Here is a 19,813-nt window from a genome sequence, read left to right as displayed (position 1 = left end):
AAAAATGGTTCCCTTCTCCACTGCAGGAGAAGACAGGCATTCACTGCTGCTCAGATGCAGCCTGGGTTTGCCTTTGGAGGCCCCATCCACCACACACCGTCCCCTTAAGATTCCCCTGCCTTCAGAGCAAATGCTTGCAGATGAGGAAGTTGAAGCTCAGAGAGGGTAAGTGACTTGCTAAAGGCCACACAGGAAATCACTGGCAAAGCTGGAGGCCACTTTTAGGTCTGAATGGCTCCAGCCTGAATTCTCCTGCACCAGGGCTCACGAAGGCCTGTGCCTCCTCTCAGCCACCCTGGGGAAACCTCTGCATGCCACAGGGCCTGGGAAGCCCCTCTGTGCTCATGTCAGTTATTCCCAGACTCTAATGAGTCATGAAGACAGGACATTTGTCACTGTTCCCATTGAACCATAAGAACACTGAGGCCCAGAGGGGTACACGGTTTGCCCAAGGTCACACAGCTGGAAAGTGGCAGGGAGGCAATTCAAACTAGGTCCATAGGATTCCAGATTCTGCTCTGTTCCTGGCTAGAGGCACTGAGACTGCTTTACTCCATGTTTTGCCTCCTGACAGACCTGAGTGGAGGCGCTTTGTGGGTGAACCTGCTGGAGGGGTTCCAGAGCCTGTACCAGCAGTGGGAAGGGCAGGAAGTTGGGAGCTCAGAGTCAGGTCCCCATGGCCCCAGAGTCACTTTGTGTTCTGGGCCCCTTCCCTTTCCCTTGCCAGTGCCTGTGAGGAGCTTCCTGGCACACAGCAGGCTCCTTCCCAAATGGTTCTGCTTCCCTTGGGGGCACTGGGAGCAGTTTGCAGAATCCAGTCTGCAGATGACCCAGGTGGGGCTGCACTTAGGAGGCCCTGAGCACTTCAGCCCCACTGAATACAAGGTTCCTTGGGGTTTCTGTGTGGACAGGGGCTGTGGAATTAAAGGTCAGCTCTGCAGGTTCCCTTAACATGACAATGCATGTCTGACCCACCTTCAGCTCAAAGGCGTATCGTTTATGCACCTATTCAGTCTTTCAGTCCATCACCAGACATTTACTGAGGGTCTGCTCTTTGACAGGTACTGGGTCAAGGGCTGGGAGCATGAATAACATGAGTCCTGCCCTCTAGAAAGGGAGGGGAGGATCCCATTGTGTGCTAGGTGCTTAATTCATGTGTGTGTGTGTGCAGATGTGCACATGTGTGTAGGTTGGTGGACAAAATATGCTCTGTGTTCTGACCTGAGATGTACACAAAATATTTTTATGTTTCTATAACCTCATTTTGCTTGGGAAAATTGGTGGCAGGAAAAAAGTATTTTTTAATAATTTGTTGGTTAAACAGAACTCATTCTCTCAGATTTTAAATGGCTATTCTGGATAAAATACGTGGTTAACGTTCTAAACTTCAGACAGGTTTGGTGCAAATTACAAAAGACACCTCTTCCTCTAAATAAGTTCAGCTCTGCACCAGGAGGGTAGAGGCAAGATTTCAACCTGCACTTGCTCCTCTCACCCAAGCATTCTTGGACAGTGTACAGCCTGCACAGCTGTCCATGGTGGGCTTGTCAGATTCCCCATTGAAACTGTCTTGTCTCAAGGGGTCTCCCCCTCATCCACCTTCTTTCTAAGATGACTTGAGGGGAGGCAATTTATGTATCTTTATGGGGCTGGGGGAGGGATTTCTGGCCCTTGTTTTGGACTTTGGGTTCTTAGAGCAAAAGGCCTCTATTATTAGATGGGCATGGCTGCCTCAGGGTTGAATATCCAAAGTGGACTCAGTCCCATATCTGAAGTTAACCTGTAGGCTACACCCCAAGCCTGTAACACCTGGCCTTTACCACCTTGACACAGTAGGTGAAATATTAATTATCGTTGCTGGTGCATGACGCCTCCACCTTCTGACAGCAGAATAGAAAATCCGAGTGACTGGGCTTGAGGCCTCGGTGCTGTTTGGTGCCAAAGCAGAGGAGTGGGTGGCGGAGTAGCCCTGCAGGTCTGGGAGTGGGTGCGGTAGCCACTTCCCCTCCCCCAGTGTGGCCTTTTGCCTTGGGCAGCCTGGGTCCCCCAGCTTTTGAGACTTAGCTTTCCTCTCCATGGGAATGGGGTCGTGCTCCTCCCGCCCTGGCTTGGGTGACAGCGGCCTCCTTCCAGTCCGCCTGCGCCCTGTGGGTATAGCACTGTCCTACCTTCAACCACCCTCCAGGGGTCCAGCTCCCACTGCTCTTCCAGATAACTCCAGACAGGCCCTGGCCACTGAAAAGGGAGTTAGCAAGAAGAAGTGACCTCAGGGACAGAGCCAGAGGATGGGCTCAGATGGGCAGCAGTCCTGCTGGTAGGTCACTGGCTGGGCACTGGCTGCTGCCCAGGGGAAGTCCTCAGTGGATGCCAAGAAGAAGCTTGACCAGTGTGGTTCCCGAGGGGCTGGCTGCTCACTGGCCAGTCTGTCCAGCAGCTTGGGCGTGGTGGCCAGTGACGGTCATGGCAGCTGTTGGTCCTCAGATGCCAACGGGATCTCTTCACGTGGACCCCTCATGTTTATCTCCTCCCTCTCCTTTGATCTGTCTTCTTTCTGCCCCTCTTCCCCTCCCACCCACCAATGCCACCAGCCTCCTAAGGGCAGTTTTGGGGGCCGTCCTGGACTCACATCCTTGAGGGACAGAGCCTTGTGTCCAGCTGCAAGTCAGGGAGAACCATGGGAATTCATTCCCTTAGAGGGAGGGGTGATTCATTAGCATATCCAAACAGACTCTCCCCTTTAGTGCTGAACTGCAGGACTTGATTACAGCATCTCACTGCTCAGGGAATCCTTAATAGGGCTTGGAGCTGTATCACCAGTAACTGAACCCAACCACAGGTCAGTTCTACCACCTGCTGCTAAATCTGGATGTCCTCCACCATGCACACTCTGCCAGCTACTCCAGGAGGCAATTCCCAAAGTGGAATCCTGGAGGCATCCGATGACGAAAGGGAGGCTGAGACATGCTTTCCCAGCTGGGGAGCCAGTACTCAAGGCTATTTGAAAGATAGCAGGCAGCCACATGTGCGACCTGTACCCACCAGATGGCGACACTATTTCTGGATCCCTAGATGCCTACCGTAGACTGCTGCAGACCCTCCCCTCAGGTTAGGGTGGGCAGTGGTGGCAGGAGTTGGCCTGGGCTTCCTGGGGACCCTGCCCCTGTCTTCTCTGGAGGTGCCTACAGCCTCAGAGGTGGGCATCTGGGAGCTTGTGGAAATTAGTCCTCTGTCCTTGCTGAGGAGGCCTGTGTCATGAGACTCAGGCTCAGGCAGGTCTGGGTTTTCAGTTCACAGATGATGCTTCCTAACTGCTGGGTCATACCCTAAACACTGGAATGACTATAGTGGCAACCCCCCACCTCACGCCCAAATAAAAACAATACTAAGTCAATTATACCTCAATCAACTGGGAGGAAAAACAAACAAAAAATCAAAAAACAATATTAAGTCATAGATTTAAAAATGCAATGGATACTACAGTTGTATGTTTTCTCTCTTGTGCTTCTAAGCACTCATTTGTCTTAAAAAATATTAAAAAAGAAAAGCATAGCTACAGCCTCAGAATCCTGACTACCTGAGGCCACATCCTGGTTCCTTGCCTCCTGCTGTGTGACCTTGGGCAAGTTTATGAACCTCTCTGCCTCAGTTTCCACATCTTTAAAATGGAGATAATGCTATTTAAAATTTTTGTTTAATAAAACAATGGTATTATAGGGTTGTCAGGAAGTTTAAAAGAATCACAAAATCTAAAGCACCAGGGCTGTAGCTGGGACATAGAAAGCAGAGTATGTTAGCTGCCACATTATTAACATTATTTTATTTTTTTAATTTTTATTTATTTTTATTATTTTTATTATTTTTATTGTTCACATAATTGTCCATAGCTGCACTCCATCCCTCAGGAAGGAGATTTTTAGCCAAGGTCCTTGGCTGCCAAGGAGGGACAAAACACCAGTGGGTGGCCTGTTACCTGAATTTTATCTTAATCTCCCCCTCTTCAGTGAGACCACACCCCCTTTACTGATGAGGAGACCAAGGTCAGCAATGGTAAATGACCTGACCAAAGTCATAAGTGATGAATCCAGGACTCCAACTCAGGTGGTCTGACGTCAGAGCCCACACTCTTAGCCACCACATCCTGCCATGTCCTGAGGAAAAGAACCTCCACTGGGCAGGCGGCGTGCATAGCCCTCCCTGGCCACCTCATGGAGTCTGGGCAGAGAAGGGCCCAGGCTTCTGGGAGAAGCTCTTCAAGTCATCTCTCCCACTTGCCTGCCCTACTCTCCTGGAACTGTGGCTGCTATGTTTGCATCAGGTTCCTGGGTGGGGATAGGACTTCATTTTCCAGAGGCAGATCAAGTAAAGAGATGAGCAAGTGGCTGTGCCTGCCTGCCTCTACCTTCCTTCTTCATTTTTTTTTCTGACAACATTCAGTGAGAGTCTACTGTATCCCAGGCTCTGCTCTACGTGCAGGGGACTCAACGGTGAGTGTTCTTGTGTAGCTGGCGTTCTAGTGGAGGAGACAGAACAGACTAAATGAGCAGCTGAATTACTAACGGACTGCTTCGGGTCATGCCAAGTGAGGAGGGGACAGGATACACACCAGTCACAGGAGTGGGTACCTTGGGATGAGTGGCAGGGGGCATCCCTGAGGAGATGACTTGGGGCTGAGACTGGATGCAATGTGGGTTCTTTAGGCAGGGCAAACATCAGTGCAAAGGCCCTGAGGCAGAACAGAAGAGAGGTCCATGGGACTAGAATTTAGAGGGTGAGGGAAAGAATGATCAGTTATTGATTATTTAAATATGTATGGGTATTATTTGGATGTGGCTTTTAAACAGTGATTGAAAACCAACAATAGTACACAGTACTGCCTAGCCCGCCAGTGCTGCCCAGGTTGTAGCTGGTGGCTTGTCCCAGCGCTCCCTTTAAGCAGCCCTTGCTGAGGCCACTGTGCCCCCCACCCCAAACCGGGCACCCTTCAAACTCCTAGGCGGCTCAGTCTGCTGGCGCTGGCCGGCCTAGCATGGGTCCCACACAACAGACCTGTTGATTGCTGCCGCTGCGCTCACGGTGAAGAGTGTTTTCTGGGATCACTGACCTTGAAAGTCAAAGCAGGACAACCAGCCAGTGCCCAACTGAGCTCCTCCAAAGCCTCCTGCTGTTTGTTTTGCAGTCGGAGAGAGGCTTAGTTCTTGTAAACCCAACAACATTCTCCCTTTTCCTTCTTCTGTTTTAAGAACGCCTGTCCCGCTTCCGCCCTGTGGAAGTGCTGTGAGGAAGCCGTGAGAGTTCGGGGTCTGAAAGTAACTCCGGGGTTGCAGCTCTGCCACCTACTGGCTAAGTGACGTTCCACAAGCCACCTCGGTTTACTCAGAATAGTGAGGGAGAGGAGGTTAATCCTAAAAGGCCCAGGTTAGGGCTGTGTGGGGATTGCCTGAGGCGGCCAACACCAAGCTCCGCTATATCGAAAGAACTGCAGTAGGAACTGGTCCTTGTTACATGGTGAAGGGCCTGGAACAAGGTGCTCCTTACCCGAACATACCCAAGATCATAATCACCCTTCTCTCCCCACCTTGCTCACTCTCAGCCACTCAGCAACTCGAGAGGCCTCCTACGTGCCAAACTTCTTCCTTTTGGGGCCTCCGTGCTTGCTGTTTCCTCTGCCTGATGTCCGCGTGGCTTCACTGCCCTTGTGTCTGTTCAAGGGCATATAAACAGCAGCCTCCTCGGGCCTCTCCACCCTCACCCTGCTTTAGTTTTCTTCACAGCTTTTATCAACACCTGACCTGTTTTTTATTTTTTGAAATTTTTTTTGTGGGAGGGTTGTCATTTGTCTTGCTTCAAAAGAATGGATGCTTCTGGAAGGCCAGAAGCCACTTATAGTGAGTCTAATGGTGCCCCCACCCCCAAAAGGTATTTCTGTGTCCCAGAATCCATGAATGTAACCTTATTTGGGAAAAGGGTCTTTGCAGATATAATTAAATAAGGGCTCTTGAGATGAGACCATCCTGGATTTTTCACTGGGCCCTTAATCCAATGACAAGTGTCCTTCTGTGAGACACACAGGGAAGGCAGGAAGCAGAGATCGCCGCAATGCAGCCATAAGGGATGTCGCAGCTACCAGAAGCTGGTGGAGCGAGGAAGGATCCTCTCCTAGAACCCCTGAAGGGAGGGTGGCCCTGCTGCCACCTTCATTTCAGGCTTTCGGCCTCTAGAACTGTGAGTGAACATGTCTGTTGTTTAAAGCCTGTGGTTGGGGTAGTTCATTACAGCGGCCCTAGGAAGCTGAAATACCTCTGTACTACTAATACCAAGAGCAGGGACAGCAGGAAATAGCCAGATAGCCAACACTGGAGGCTCTGTGGGCTGTATGTCTCTGATGCAGCAACCTAGCTCTGCCACTGGAGTGTGAAGACAGCCATGGACAATATGTAAACAAATGGGTGTGGCTGTGTTCCAATAAAACTTTATTTATGGACACTGAAATTTGAATTTCATGTAATTTTCATGTGTCACAAAATGTGATTCTTATTCTGAATTTTTTACCCAGCCATTAAAAAATGTAAAAATCATTCTTTGCTTGGGGGTTGACCACAAACCGGGTGGGCTGGATGTGGCCCTTGGGCCGTAGGCTGTTGCTTCCTGTAGTAGATGCTTGATGAGTATTGAAGGATTGAAGGAACATCAGAGGCAGCTGCTGGATGCTCCAGGCAAGCAGCCCACAGACTACAATGAACCATTTGCAAACTGCATTCTGCAGCCCTGCAAACTGCTTAAGGCAGACGACTCCTACCCCAGGATCATCAGCCACAGACAGGAGCAAGTACATTTTGGGGCTGACAGGTTACTTGGGTCCCTGGCTGGGGCTGTTCCCAGTGCTGGTCAATGCCATGGGGGCTGAAGCGATGGAGGAGACAGAGGGAAGCTTCAACCAGTCCCTGCAACCAGTCCCTTCAACCAGATCAGATGGTGAGCTATAAATTTAGTGAGGGTGAATTCTGGGATAAAGAGCTGGGTCAAGCTCTGAGGATAGTGGAGCTGAAGCTCTGACCCAGGGTGGCAAACTCCAGTGCATGCCAGGACTAGCCAGGAATAAAAATGAACAAAGTGGGTCTTGTGTAGGACAACTGGGAGTGGTGGGGACTGTGACACAGTGGGGAGACCATCTCCTATCTTAAAGCAATTACTCAGCTCCAGCTAATTCTGCCAGCTGGGAATGCAGGCCCAGTGCCAGCAGATTTTCAGATTGTTCCTGAGAAGCTGGAGAATCCAATCATTTGTATGAAATCTCCTGATTAAAAAAAAAAGTCATGCCAGGACCACATGTTAAGTGGATATAATTATATCTGTCAGAGGGTTCAGAGGGGCTAAGTTGTTTGGCCAACAGCACACAGCTATGAAATGGCCAATCTGGATATGGGTGATCTGACAGTCTTCCAAGTGGGGGCCCTGCGTGGCCCTAGTCACTGGGTGAGGATGAGCAGCTCAGGAGCTCTGTCCAGCTGGAAAGGCTGGGTTTCTGTCCCCTTTAGTCAGAACAAGCAGAAGGGTGGTGTTTAGGCTCCTGGAGGGACAAAGCCACATGTGACCCTCTTTCTGGGTTGATGGGGAAGTGGCTGGGCACACACACTGTGTCTCCTGGCAGCAGCTGTCATCCATGTTTGTGAGGGAGAAACCTTGAGAAAATAGGTGCAGCTGCTCTGCCTGCATTCTTAGGAGCCCAGGAAAGCACTTTGCATGCACTTAGCAGACCAGACAGCCCCTTTTGCAAATCCCCCTCCTGTCTTCTCCCTCTCATTTCACAATCCCATCAGAATGGGTGACTGTGCAAGTAGAGAAGGATTTGCTCTTAATGAGTCTGCCCATAATTGCCTTGTTTTCTTGGCGTTGACAAACTATATCCCTTAATAAAAGTTTCATGACTCAATTTATTGAGGGAGACATGTAATCCCAGCCCCTCCTGCCTGGTCTCAAAGATTATCTCTGGAACATTCCTATATTTGACATGAGCCCTGTCTTCAGGGGCATTGCCAGGGCATCTGTGGGCAGAGAGAGCCACCCACTCTCTGGGAAGGCCTCTCTGCAATTGCCTGCTCCTTTCCTCTTGCGGTGGCCAGTGGTCATTTTGGCTGCCCAGAATCCACTCTCCCGCATCTGTCCTAATCACCTGTGGTGGATTGTTTGCAGGCTGTCTAGCCCTTTGCCAGATGCACCTCCCATCAAGAGGTGGGGTCTATTTTCTCTCCCCTTAGGTCAAGGCCAAGGTGCTTTGACAGTGGAATTCCTAGAAGTGACTCCATGTGGGTGCCCAGGACAGAGCTCCAGGGGCCTTGGGGCTTCTGGCTTTGCCGTGTCGGGGGGCTGACATGGAGGAGAGCTGAAGCACCCTAACCAGCACAGTGCCAATTGCCAGGTGTGCAAGTGACATCATTGACCTCCCAGCCCTGGTAGAGCCATCAGAAAACTGCAGCCCAAGGATGATGCCAGGGAGAAGAGCATGGCTTCCAGATTCCAGCCCAGAGACTCCTGAGGAAGAAAACTGCCACTTTAAGCCACAGAGATTGGCAAGCCTGTTACGCAGCAATAGATGACTTTTGCAACCACCTCTTTCTGTCTCAGCTATGGCATCTGGGTGGGGACTGACCCTAGACAGAGCTCCGGGAGTGGGTCCTGACTGGTTTAAGCTAATTGGAGCATCCTGTCCTCCTCATTCTCAGTGACATATCAGGAACCATTTGCTGGAGCTGAGCGAGAAACTTCCTTACTGCCTGAGAAAAAGCTGCTGTGGTGTGAGAATGTGGGGACAGGAAGCCAGGAATCAAGGCAGCTGTTTATAGCCTGGGGAGCACCTGGAGCTTCTGGGGGACTTCCATGTGGAGCCAGAGGGTGGAGGCAATGGAGCCAAAGCCACAGGAGGTAAACCTGAAAAGGACTCAAGTCCTGGACGTCATTGAGCTGCCAGACTGAGCCACAGCTCAGCAAGTCTCCCCCTGGGCTTTTTAATTATACAAGGAAATGCTTTGAGGGCTTTGATTATACAATGAAATATCAATGAGTGCTTTGAATGGTTTGAGCCAGCTCTAAATGCCACACTTTCCTCCAAGGTGTGGCAGAAGGACATCCAGGGGATGTATTTATAGATTTTTTAAAAAAGAAGTTGGGGCCTTTGTAGACAAAGAAGTATGTTAACAGATATGCATTAGAGCATTGATTCTATTGAAAGACTAGAAATAACGTAATTGCCAAACAACAGATTATTTAGGTGAATAATAATTTGTGGGGCACCCATACAATCCGTCCAATACTCTGTAGCCATTAGAGTACAGTAGAAGCCATCGGATCTGAAGTCCTGAACAGTACCATTTGTTTTCTGTGTGACACTATGTAGTTATGTAACTGTTCTGAGCCTCAATTTCTTGCTCTGTAAAACTGGTACAATAATAGTGCCTACTCATAGGATTTCTGTGAAATTTAGGTGAAATATGTGAAGAGCTCAATATAGTGCCTGGAACATCCCTAAATACTTAATTAGTGGTAATAAACATCTAATGACACTGAGAAGTGATCATGATATGATATCAAGTGTAAAAATCCTGATACAAAACTAAGCTTATAGTGTTATTAAAATTTTATAAAATGTAAGTAAAATTTTGCATACAAATACTGAGTCAGTCACCAAAATGAAGATCAAATAATTGTGGAATTATGGGGGAGCTTCAACATTTTGTATAGTTCTTTGTATTCTGTGAATTTTCACAACACATTTTCTTCATCAGCAGAAGTAAAAGCTATTAAAGAATCAGAAGGAAAGAAGGAAAGTTGGAAGAAAGGAAGATACTTTTCAGATGGTGAAACAATTCCAAGAAAATAAAGAAGTACGTTTTCTATGGACTGGTGTTGGGCAGTTGACCAGGTGGCAGGCAGCCTCTAAGACAGCAGTTAATGATCCCAGCCTTCTGTCAGTCACACCTCTGCATAGTCCTCTCCCACCTTGGATAGTACTGACCTGTGGAACCCATTGAATATTACGGAAATGGCAGTGTATTGGCTGGATCATAAAAGACATTGCAACTTTCACCTTGCCTTCTCGAAGATGATGCACTCTTAGAGAAGGAAGCCAGCTGCCATGTTTTGATGACATTCAAGCAGCTCTACAGAGAGGCCAGCATGGCAGGGATCCAATGCTTTCTGCCAACAGCCAGCATGAACTTGCTGGCCAGCCATGTTGCAAGTGGATCCTTCAGCTTTAAGATTTTAGAGATGGCAGCCCTGGCCAATGTCTTAATAGCAACCTCATGAGAGATCCTGAGCCAGGACCACCCAGCTTAGTCAATCCTAAATTCCTGACTCAGAGAAACTGTGAGCTAATAAAAGCTTCTTGCTGTTTTAAGTGGCTGTATTTCGGGTAATTTGTTACACAGCAATAGGCGACTTGTATACCAAAAGAGAGGAGCCCATTTTTATTGAATACTTGCATTGTTCTATGAAGCCCCAAATGTTCTTTTGTGTAATCTTAACATAAACCCCTTAACAAACACTCATGTAACATTTCTTGTGAGTCAGTTTGGTTTGAAGCATTTCATATATTACTCATGTAATTCTCAAAGTAACTCTATGAGGCTATTATTATCCCCGTTTTACAGATGAAGAAACTGAGAAACAGAAAGATTAAATGGTCAAGTTTACATAGTAATTGGTAGGAGAACCAGGATTGGAACTCAGATGGTCTGACTCCAGAGTTTACACTCTTGCTGCTCACGCTATTTCCTGAGAAGACGCCAAGGCTCAGCATTTAAAGCAGCTGGATGTCCTTGTGAGTTCCCTTTTTTTCTTCCTTCTTGCTCATTGCAAATGAGTGTTTTTATAAAGATATATTTTGTCAACATCACCGGGGCATGTGTTGGCCATCCTAAATATTTGTTTTCAAAGAAGCTTTGTGGGTTCTAATTGGGAGATGCCCCCCATTCACCTCTTCCCATCTTCTTGGTGACCCAGCCTTGCTGAACTGGGTGTCTGGGATCACTAGTAATTCCCACCTGGACCTTTCCTCTTTGAGGACATAACATGCACAGGTCAGCAGTGAGAGGACTGGGCCGGAAACGTGAGAGAAATGACTGGGCATCAGTTAGCTTTTTTCCCAAAATGTTATGTAACAAATGGCCGCTCATGTCAGTGTCTTAAAGCAACGCTCATCTATTTACATGGACTTATGGGCTGGTTGGTTGGCTAATCCAGGCTGGACTTGGTGAGGGAGCTCTGTTGGTCTTGGCTGGGTCTGGTCACATATCTGGGAGTCATCTGAGGTCCATCAATTAAGTCCTCCTGGGGACAGTGGCCTAGCTCAGTGTCTTATCATGGCCATGACAGAAGTGCAAGTGGGAATGTCTGAGATCTCTTGAGGCCTAGACTGGGAACTGACCTATCAACATTTCTACTTTACACTATTGGCAAAGCAAGTCACATGGCCACGTCCAAAGTCAAGAGGCTGGGAGGTAGGCCCCACTCACAGTGGGAGGGCACCCCAAAGTTACATTGCAGAGGGTGTGGCACAGATACAGAAATAAATACCAGAGCCAGAATAAGCAGCCCAGGCAGAAAGGCCACAATAGCTTCCAAGCCCCGCTATACTTCTTCAAAGCCACTGAGAGGCAGGCTCCACCTTCTTCCAGGGCTGAGGTCCCCCTGCCCACAGCTAGGTTACGAGATGTTCAGGATGGGCTGCGCTTAATCACAACCACCTATTTCCCCTGCCCCCATTGATTATGACCACTGTAGAGGGAGATAAACAGGCTAGTAGTACCACATTACTGAGCATGAAGACTTACTATCTTTGGTTCACCATGCAAACCCCAGCCAAGCCCTTTCCCAGGTCAGCATCCCCTCGAGGGTGCTGGTGGGGTGGTAGGTTTCCTCTTAATAATATCTTTAACCCATGATGGGGACTGCATCCTTCCTAGTGGGTTGGGCCCAGTGCTTGACTCATCTCGCTCCTGGGTGGGGTAGGAATGGAGTGTCTCCCGCTCCCTGCTTCACTGACTTGACCTATTTTAATAACGCCCTCTTTTAATTCAATACATTTCTCTTCTGCTCAAAGACTCCCAACACAGAATGGACTTGACCACTCAGAGGGTTCCTGGGAGGCCTTTTCCAGGTCAAGGCATTCTGGGCCACTGGAATTGGAGTCACAGATCCAGGGTTGAACCTTAGCTCTGCCATTGACCTTGGGCAGGCCACTTCTCTTTCATTCTGTTTTCTCATCTATAAAATGGGGATGTAAGGGTATCTGTTGCAAGGAATAAACAAGGCCATGTGTGTAAAGCTCTGGGGCCCCTGTATGGCACCTCATATGGTACTGTACGGCAGACTAAACCAGTAAAAGGTTTGTCAGGCAGGAGTGTGTGTGTGTGTGTGTGTGTGTGTGTGTGTGTGTGTGTGTGTGTGTGTGTGTGTGTGTGAACATCTACACTGGGTAACAGATTGTGTGGTAAAGATACAGGCTCCTGAATATGTGTCTTGATCAGAAACCTGAGGAACAGGCCATGCTCAGCACAGGCAAGAATCACCCTTCACTGAGCTCTGTGCCCCTCACCTTCCATCAGACAGTGGGACTTGTGCTTCCTTGTGGCCTGTGCGAAAACCACGGGCCTGAACTCAAGTTTTCTAGAAGCTCATGGTGGCTCCTGGGTGCTGGGGGGAAGCTCTGGTTCTCAAGTTTGAGGGTCCCCATGTCCATAATGGGGACCTCCCTTTGCCCCACCAATGGCCTCCTCTTTCATAGTCTCATGTCGCAGTCACAAGAATGTCTAAAATGCTTTCTGGTTGACCTCTCCAGTTCTGTACCTCGGTGCTTCAATTTCCTCATCTGTCCAAGAACTGGAATGGGACCTGCCTCATAGGCTTGTTTGTGGATGTACTGAGTTTATAGGTGTGAACCTGCCTATGTAGCACCTGACAAGGAATCAATATTTTCTGTTATTTTATTTATTACTTATGTTATTACTACTAAAAACAATAAAAACAAGACCTTTACACAGAAGACTCTCCAATGATGCTTTGTTAGGAGTTGGGGAGTAACCCTGAGGGTGCCCTTCAACACCTGCTGAGCCTGAAGATGAGTCTTTTTTATTTTTAAGAAAAAGACAAGGGCCCACATTCACTGACTTCTTCAGGGGTGACATGTGATTGTCAGCTGTTTGTTCCCCACACAACAAAGCACCTAATCTGCTCCTTCAAGGGGAAGGTGATTAAACAGTGGGTGAGACTATAATTGCTTTATGAGAGAAACTCACCTGTTGGAAAGAGCATTTTGAAAGCAGATGTTTGGAACTGTTTCAATTGTTATATTGTCATGTTTCCTTTAAAAACTCTCCTAGTCTGCACACTTTAAGACTTGAATAGGAAATTCCAATCAATTTCAAAATCTTTCCACAAGAGAACTTTTAAGGAGTCTTAAATCCGTTTGTGAAAACTATACAAATGCCAATTTCCTGTTGTGTTTGCAAGACTAAGTGATAGACATCAAGGAAAATGGATGTGTATTAGCTAAATTTCACCAAAAACCTTTCCCAATTTAAGAATGGGACTACAATACAAGTGTTGATATTTAGGAAATGAAGCCCATGAGGCTCCTCCTCCCTTTGGTTTTATAAATCTTCGTATAAGTGTAAATTTCAACACCATTTTCAACTCTAATAGCCACTCAAAATCAAGTATGGAAATAATGGTACATAGAACCAGATTCGAATTGCTGCAGGAAAAAAAAAACAAGCATATGCAGTTGCATTCCTAGCGGTAAAAAAAAATTCAGGATGCTTAAATGAAAGCCAAAAGGTCTGTTATGCTGTTAATAAATAAAAACATTTAAACAAGTGTTTATTTAAATTTATGTCCTTTAAATTTTTCTAGTTTTTATATATGCTTTATACTGTTCATAACATATTTGTGCATCATAGAATTTATAAATATTTATACTTTGTTGGAGACCTCTGCTCGTAATCACTTAATTGAGTCCCTCTCCTTCAGTTCTGTCTCCTGGCAGTTTGAGCTTCTTGGTGGTGGGTGGCAGTGGGTTGGTTTCTCCCAGGTCCAGGGAAGCAAGGCTGGTGTCCCGCTCTTGGCCCCTAGGAGGCAGCAGAGGGAAGCAAACCAAAGCTTTGAACACCAACTCAGAAAAATACTCCAAGAACTGGTCTAGGGGACACCTTAAAACGTCTGTTTTCTCACTCTTCCTCTTCAACCCTCCTCAGGACTGGAGTAAAACAAACCAGATAAACACCCTGGGGGCTGGGGAAATCCTCACTGAATGTTGGGAACAAGGAGGGGAGTCTGACCCTTGGGTTCCTTTTGAGCTGTAGGCTGACAATTCAGACCACAGAGATGTGCCCTAGACTCTGACCCCTGCCCTGCTACTTTCTGAGCATCAGTTTCTTCCACTGATCTAATTGTATCCCTTTGGCCAAAGTGCCTAACATGCAGTTGGTGCAAATAAATGTTTGCAGGCTGTGACTTGACGAGTGACTGTCTCTCAGCATGACACATTAATGCTCTGTCACACTGAGGTCTTCCCTGGCCTGTGGGAGCCAAGGCTGATTTACTGGCTACTGTATAGATGTGGCTTCTGAGAACACTTTTGAGTGGATGTCTTGGAGGCCGGCGTTTTTTAGCCTTGTTCTTGATGAAGGCAGCTGCATAGCAAGTTTTGGGTTCTTTCTTATCACTCAGAGAGTGGCATGGGCCAGGATGAGTCTCCTGACACTCCTTCAAGATGCCTCACTTCCCATCCACCTGCCTACCAGCCTCCTGGGCAACCTTCCAGAAACAGGGCTCTGGGTGTGTCATGCTCCTGCCCTGCAGTCATCACTGGATGCCCATTGCTGAGGGAGATCAAACTCCTGGGCCTGTGATCAAGGCCAAGGGATAGGAGATCTCCCCAACCCCTGCACTCTGAGCCACTTCTCTGTGCCCTTCGCTTCCAACAGGCATGGTGCTGGGTCACTGCTGGACTTCTGTGAGCAGCTTCAGTTTCTGCAAAACAGAGGCAATTAATCCTCCGAGGGTGGAGAGTGATGGGGTGGAAGACGATGTGGGAAACTCCTCCGAGGTGAGGATGTGCTGATGTCCCTTCCCCACCCCTCTTTACAGATGAGAAGACTGAAGTCCAGATGGGACAGAGCCAGACCTTTCACTTGCAGTCTGGGACCTCTTCCCAGCTCCCAGCTCCCTCTCCAGCAAGGCCCCTGGTTGTTCCCTCTGGCCTCCTGTTTTTGTTTTCCAATGCATATACCACCAACTGCAATATAGAGTTTATTAGCTATTTCCTTGTTTATTATTGCCTCTTTCTCAAGAACAGGTTCCGTGGAGTCATGGAGCTGGTTTGTCTTGTTTACTGAATGCCTGGCACAGAGCTGGGGTCCAATAAATTCTTCCTGAATACTTGTTGGAAGAGCTAAGACAGCTTCAAAGAACATGCTGATCTAAGGAAGTTGGCTCCTGTCTTCTCTGGAGAACCCACCCCCTCGGACCTTTCTGCCTGCAGAGAGCTCCCAGGTCCCTCCCCCACCGGAACACTGGCCCTGAGCAGTAAGCAGCCTCATAAACACACTAGCACTGCGAGGCCAGTTTTGACCAAAACCCTGGCATGGAGCCTTAACCAGGGGAGTAGAGTGAGTATTAGGCTTAGATACTTCAGGAGTCAATATTTAAAAGCTCACTGGTAATCAGAAACTGACCAATCCCTTGTTATAGTTAGGAGGACCGGGGATGCTCTGGTCTCCCAAGTTCTATTTCGAAGGTTTAGAAAACAGGAAGTGCCTTAGGCCCAGAATGTCTCTACAGCAGCCGACATCAAGGAAAAATTGAAAAAGTAAAAGGCATTTGGGTCATGTCCCTTTAAAGCATATTTATATTTCTTGAAAAGTATGAATTTCATTATTAACAGCAACAATTTTTCTGGGAAATTTTGTTGAATATAAAAAGTGCTCAATTCCCAACTGTACAGCTTGATGAATTTTCATCAACTGAACACACCTGTGTGGCCAGCTCCCAAAAGCCCTCCCACTTGGCCTCTCCCAGCCATTACTCCACCTCCCAAGGATAACCATCATCCTGACTTTTAGCACCATCGACTGGTTTTATCAAAAATGTTTTGGGCCTTGATTCCAGGTTCTCAGAGTCAAATATTCCCAGGGGTCCCGTTAATGGTAGAAAGGCCCAGAGAGACTGTGGCCTCTTGTGCCCCCAGGACAGGGACATTTGCCAAAGGTTGCCAGGCAAAAATACAGGCCCACTGTTGGCAGATAGTCTGATCTTGAAGAGAAACTAGATATTTAGATTTTTATGTGAAATCTCATGATTATTGCATGTTGGCAACTCATGAAAGTCTAACACTCTGTGGAAGCCAACTCCATCCAGGGCAAACAAAACATGCTTGTGGGCCAAACTTGACTTACAGGCTGCCAGTAGGGGTGACCTTCAGGGGTATCTGTCCCTGTGGAGGAGACAGGTATGAACATAGACTCACAGCTCAGAGGAGGGGTGGGCAGGGCAGGCTTAGCAGTGGAGTGACATTTAAGCTGCACTTTGAAGGACACATGGGTAAGGAGAGCAAAGACCCTCCAGACAGAGGGAGGGAGGTGGGAGAAGGCCAAGAGGTCTGGTCTGAGCACAAGGTGGTCAGGAACTGCAAGGTGATTTGGTGTGTGGGTGACAGTGGGAGAGGCAGGCAAAAGGGCTGGAGATGTGAGCAGAAGCCTGTCTGGAAGGACCTGGAATGCATTTAGACTTTGTCTTGGGGCAGGCAATGGGGGTTTGGAGGAGGAGGAGGCACTGGGCTGACCTCTGCCAGTAAGTGCAAGGCTGGGGTGCTGCGTGGCAGGGGCAGGGGGTCAGTTGGCCTTGGCCTATGGCAGTGGCTTAAGAAAAGGGATTCAGAGGGTTGAGCCCAGATTTCTGGTCTCCTAAACAAATCCCACCCCACCAATCCCTGAAAAAGACTCTTCTTGACCAAACCTGAATCAGGCCCCTCTGAACCCTTTTCTCAACCGGGTCCTGACCTTTGGCACTATCCTTGGTCAGTTTAGTCCAGTTTTAGCAAGAGTCCTACTGGGTTAGTGGGACGAAATTCCCTCACTCTTGAAACCAAATCTGCCACTTTTTGTATCTTATTCTCCTAAGAATTCCTTTTAGTAAGTTTCTATCTCCTGATACCCCTCCCTACCCACCTGCTCCTTGGCTATAAATCCCCTTTTCCTTGTTTTATTTAGAGTTGAGCCTTATTAAAAACTCCCATTGCAGTGGTCTCTTGAATAAATTCGGCCTTTAACAAGTGTCATGAATAATTTTTCTTTAACACCTGTCCACACCCAAGATAATTCCAACTGCTACACCTTTTTGAAGATATTATCCAAGGGCTAATGTGTTTGCATTCGTTTCAAGGAGGGTGTAGACACATGAAGTGGCTCCCTGCAGGGCCATAATCCCTGCCTCCTGTCCTCATCTTCAGGCAAGGCCCAGCCCCACTGCAGTCACATTCTTCCCTGGGCTCCAGATCTGCTCCCAAGGCCTTCCCTCTTGGCAAACAGCAGTGCCAACCTTGCAGGGCTCCTGCCAAACACCTCAAAGTCATCGTTCACACCTTGTGTTAGATCCTTAAACAAATCCTGCTGGGTCTGCCTTTAAAAGCCATCCAAAACCTCCACTGCTATTGTTACAGCCCTGGTCTGAGCGCTGGCATTCCTGGCCTGGATTTACTCACTGGCCCCTGGCCAGTCTCCACGTTTCCACCCTTCCTGACTGAGCAGCCAGAATGGTCCTGTCATATCCCAAAGTCAGATCATGTCTCTGCTCTGCTCCAAAGCTCCTGAGGCTCCCACCCCACTCAGAGTGAATGCCAGCATCCTCACAGTGGCCTACGCAGGCCACGACCTGTCACCCTTCCACATCACCTCTCCGACCTTGTTTTCTACTCTCCCTCTGCCCATCAGCCCCAGCCATACTGTCCTCGGTGTAATCCCACTACCTCAGGGTCTTTGCACTGGTTACTCCCTCTTCCTGGGACCTCCTTTCCTGGTGTCTTGCCTGAGGGTTTCAGCCTTGGACAAGTTCACTGTGGTTTCAGTGAGACTGAGAAATGACAATGGGACATTCCTGGGGTAAAAGAGTTTATATCCAGCTTTATTCTCCCTGCGTAGATCAAGCTCTAGAATCACTTCTGCATCTAGCAGCCTGCAGGTCCGTAATCCACCTGCGTCCCTGCTTCTGCCCAGAGCACTGGGCAGAGCCCTTTGTATAGGGACTCAGTTAGTAATAGCTTATTGCCTAGGGTATGGAAGCAGTAGCCTAGCAGTAGGCCAATTACCTCATCAAGTGTCAGGTGAGGATCCTGGCCTAGGAACTTCCATTTTCCCCACACCTGGGATAGCCCCATGGTTTGCTTCCACCCACCTACCAGTCTTTGCTCCAAAGTCACCTTCCAGTGAGGTCTTCTCGAAGCCCTGATTTAAAATCACAGTCTGCTCCTCTTGGTTCCGATGCCCTCCCTGTTTAATTTTTCTAGCTGGCTCTGAACACCTGTATACTCTACATCATACTTATTAATGTTATCCATGTTCTTTTTTTCTCCTCAGTGCCCAGCATCTGGTGGGTGGGTGTTCAACGAGTGGAAGAGTGTCTTAGATGGAAATTTCAAACCCCTTTGTTTTTCCTCTGGGTATTTCTTAAGAGAGGGTGGTCTCTGAGGCAAGTTTCACTTGAGCTCTTCTGGCATTGAATGCTCAGGACAGGGTTTCAAGTTCCAAGTAGGTCACCAACTCCTGCCCATATGGACACCAACATTTTCAAATGTGTGCAGATACTCCTATGATGAATATTGCATGCCCATTTATTTCTTGCAGCTACCTGGGCCATTATATATTTTCTGTCAACCAATACACTCAATGCCACCATTATTGCATGGAGGCTCTTCTCAAAATAGTTGGGACTCCTTGCCTAGGACCAGAAAAGGGATCTAGTAAACAAGTCTGGAGACCCCTTGCCATCCTTCATACAGGTTCCTGCTGGGGACATTGCCCATAATTACTCTTACCCCTGGCAGAGTAGCAGCAGCTGACAGTGAGCACAGGTTCACCCACCAGAGTAAGGCAATTCATACCCCACGAACCTTGAATTCTGCAAACCCTGCCACTCCACAAGTGGGGGTTTTTTGGAACAGTTTTCAGCTTGGGCAGAATTCAAATAAGCTCTTGCAATCAACATGCAGTTAATTGTTGCATGCCCTGGGCACCATGTGCTGTGCAGTGTAAAAGGAGTTCAGGGAACACGGCCATCTTAGAGCAGAGGTGGGGAAGGGGTGCTCACAGCTGGGCAATCCCAGTTTGTACAAGTGTCTTGCCAATGGGTTTCAGTCCCAGGCAAGTTCGCTATGGATTCAGCATGACCAAAGAAATTGACAGCAAAACGTTCTTGGGGTAAAAGGGTTATACCCAAGTTTATTTCCAGGTGGCAGTTCAGTCACTAGAATCCCGTTCACTCAGAGCGAGTCTGCAGGCAGCAAGCCAGTCTCTGCCTCTGGGCCCCTCTGTCTGCACAGCTGTCCTCTGGGCCTCTCTGCACAGTCGTCCTACAGAGCCGTCCTCTGGGCCTCTGTCCTCAGTGCTGCCACCACTCCAGCCTCTGCTCTCCTGCAGCCTTGCAGCCCTGCCACCGTGTTGCGCCCAGAGCACTGGGCGAAGCTCTTTTTATAGAGTCAACAGCCATATATTGCCCATAGGTGTGCAGTGAGCTAGTTAACCATGGCCTGGTGACAATCCTGGTC

General features: G+C 48.2%; 1 long non-coding RNA gene across 1 annotated transcript; it reads left to right on the top strand.

The window, feature by feature from the left end:
• Window positions 1-7,486: 7,486 nt before the first annotated feature.
• Window positions 7,487-10,554, top strand: LOC130685148 (uncharacterized). Its single transcript, XR_008999524.1, has 2 exons — window positions 7,487-8,919; window positions 9,780-10,554. It is a non-coding gene; the product is annotated as an uncharacterized LOC130685148 (long non-coding RNA).
• Window positions 10,555-19,813: the final 9,259 nt, after the last annotated feature.

This window comes from Manis pentadactyla, chromosome 10 (genome assembly GCF_030020395.1).
Source record: "Manis pentadactyla isolate mManPen7 chromosome 10, mManPen7.hap1, whole genome shotgun sequence".
Lineage (NCBI taxonomy): Eukaryota > Metazoa > Chordata > Mammalia > Pholidota > Manidae > Manis > Manis pentadactyla.
The sequence above is the reverse complement of the archived record's forward strand: the minus strand, read 5'-3'. Positions and strand labels throughout refer to the sequence as shown.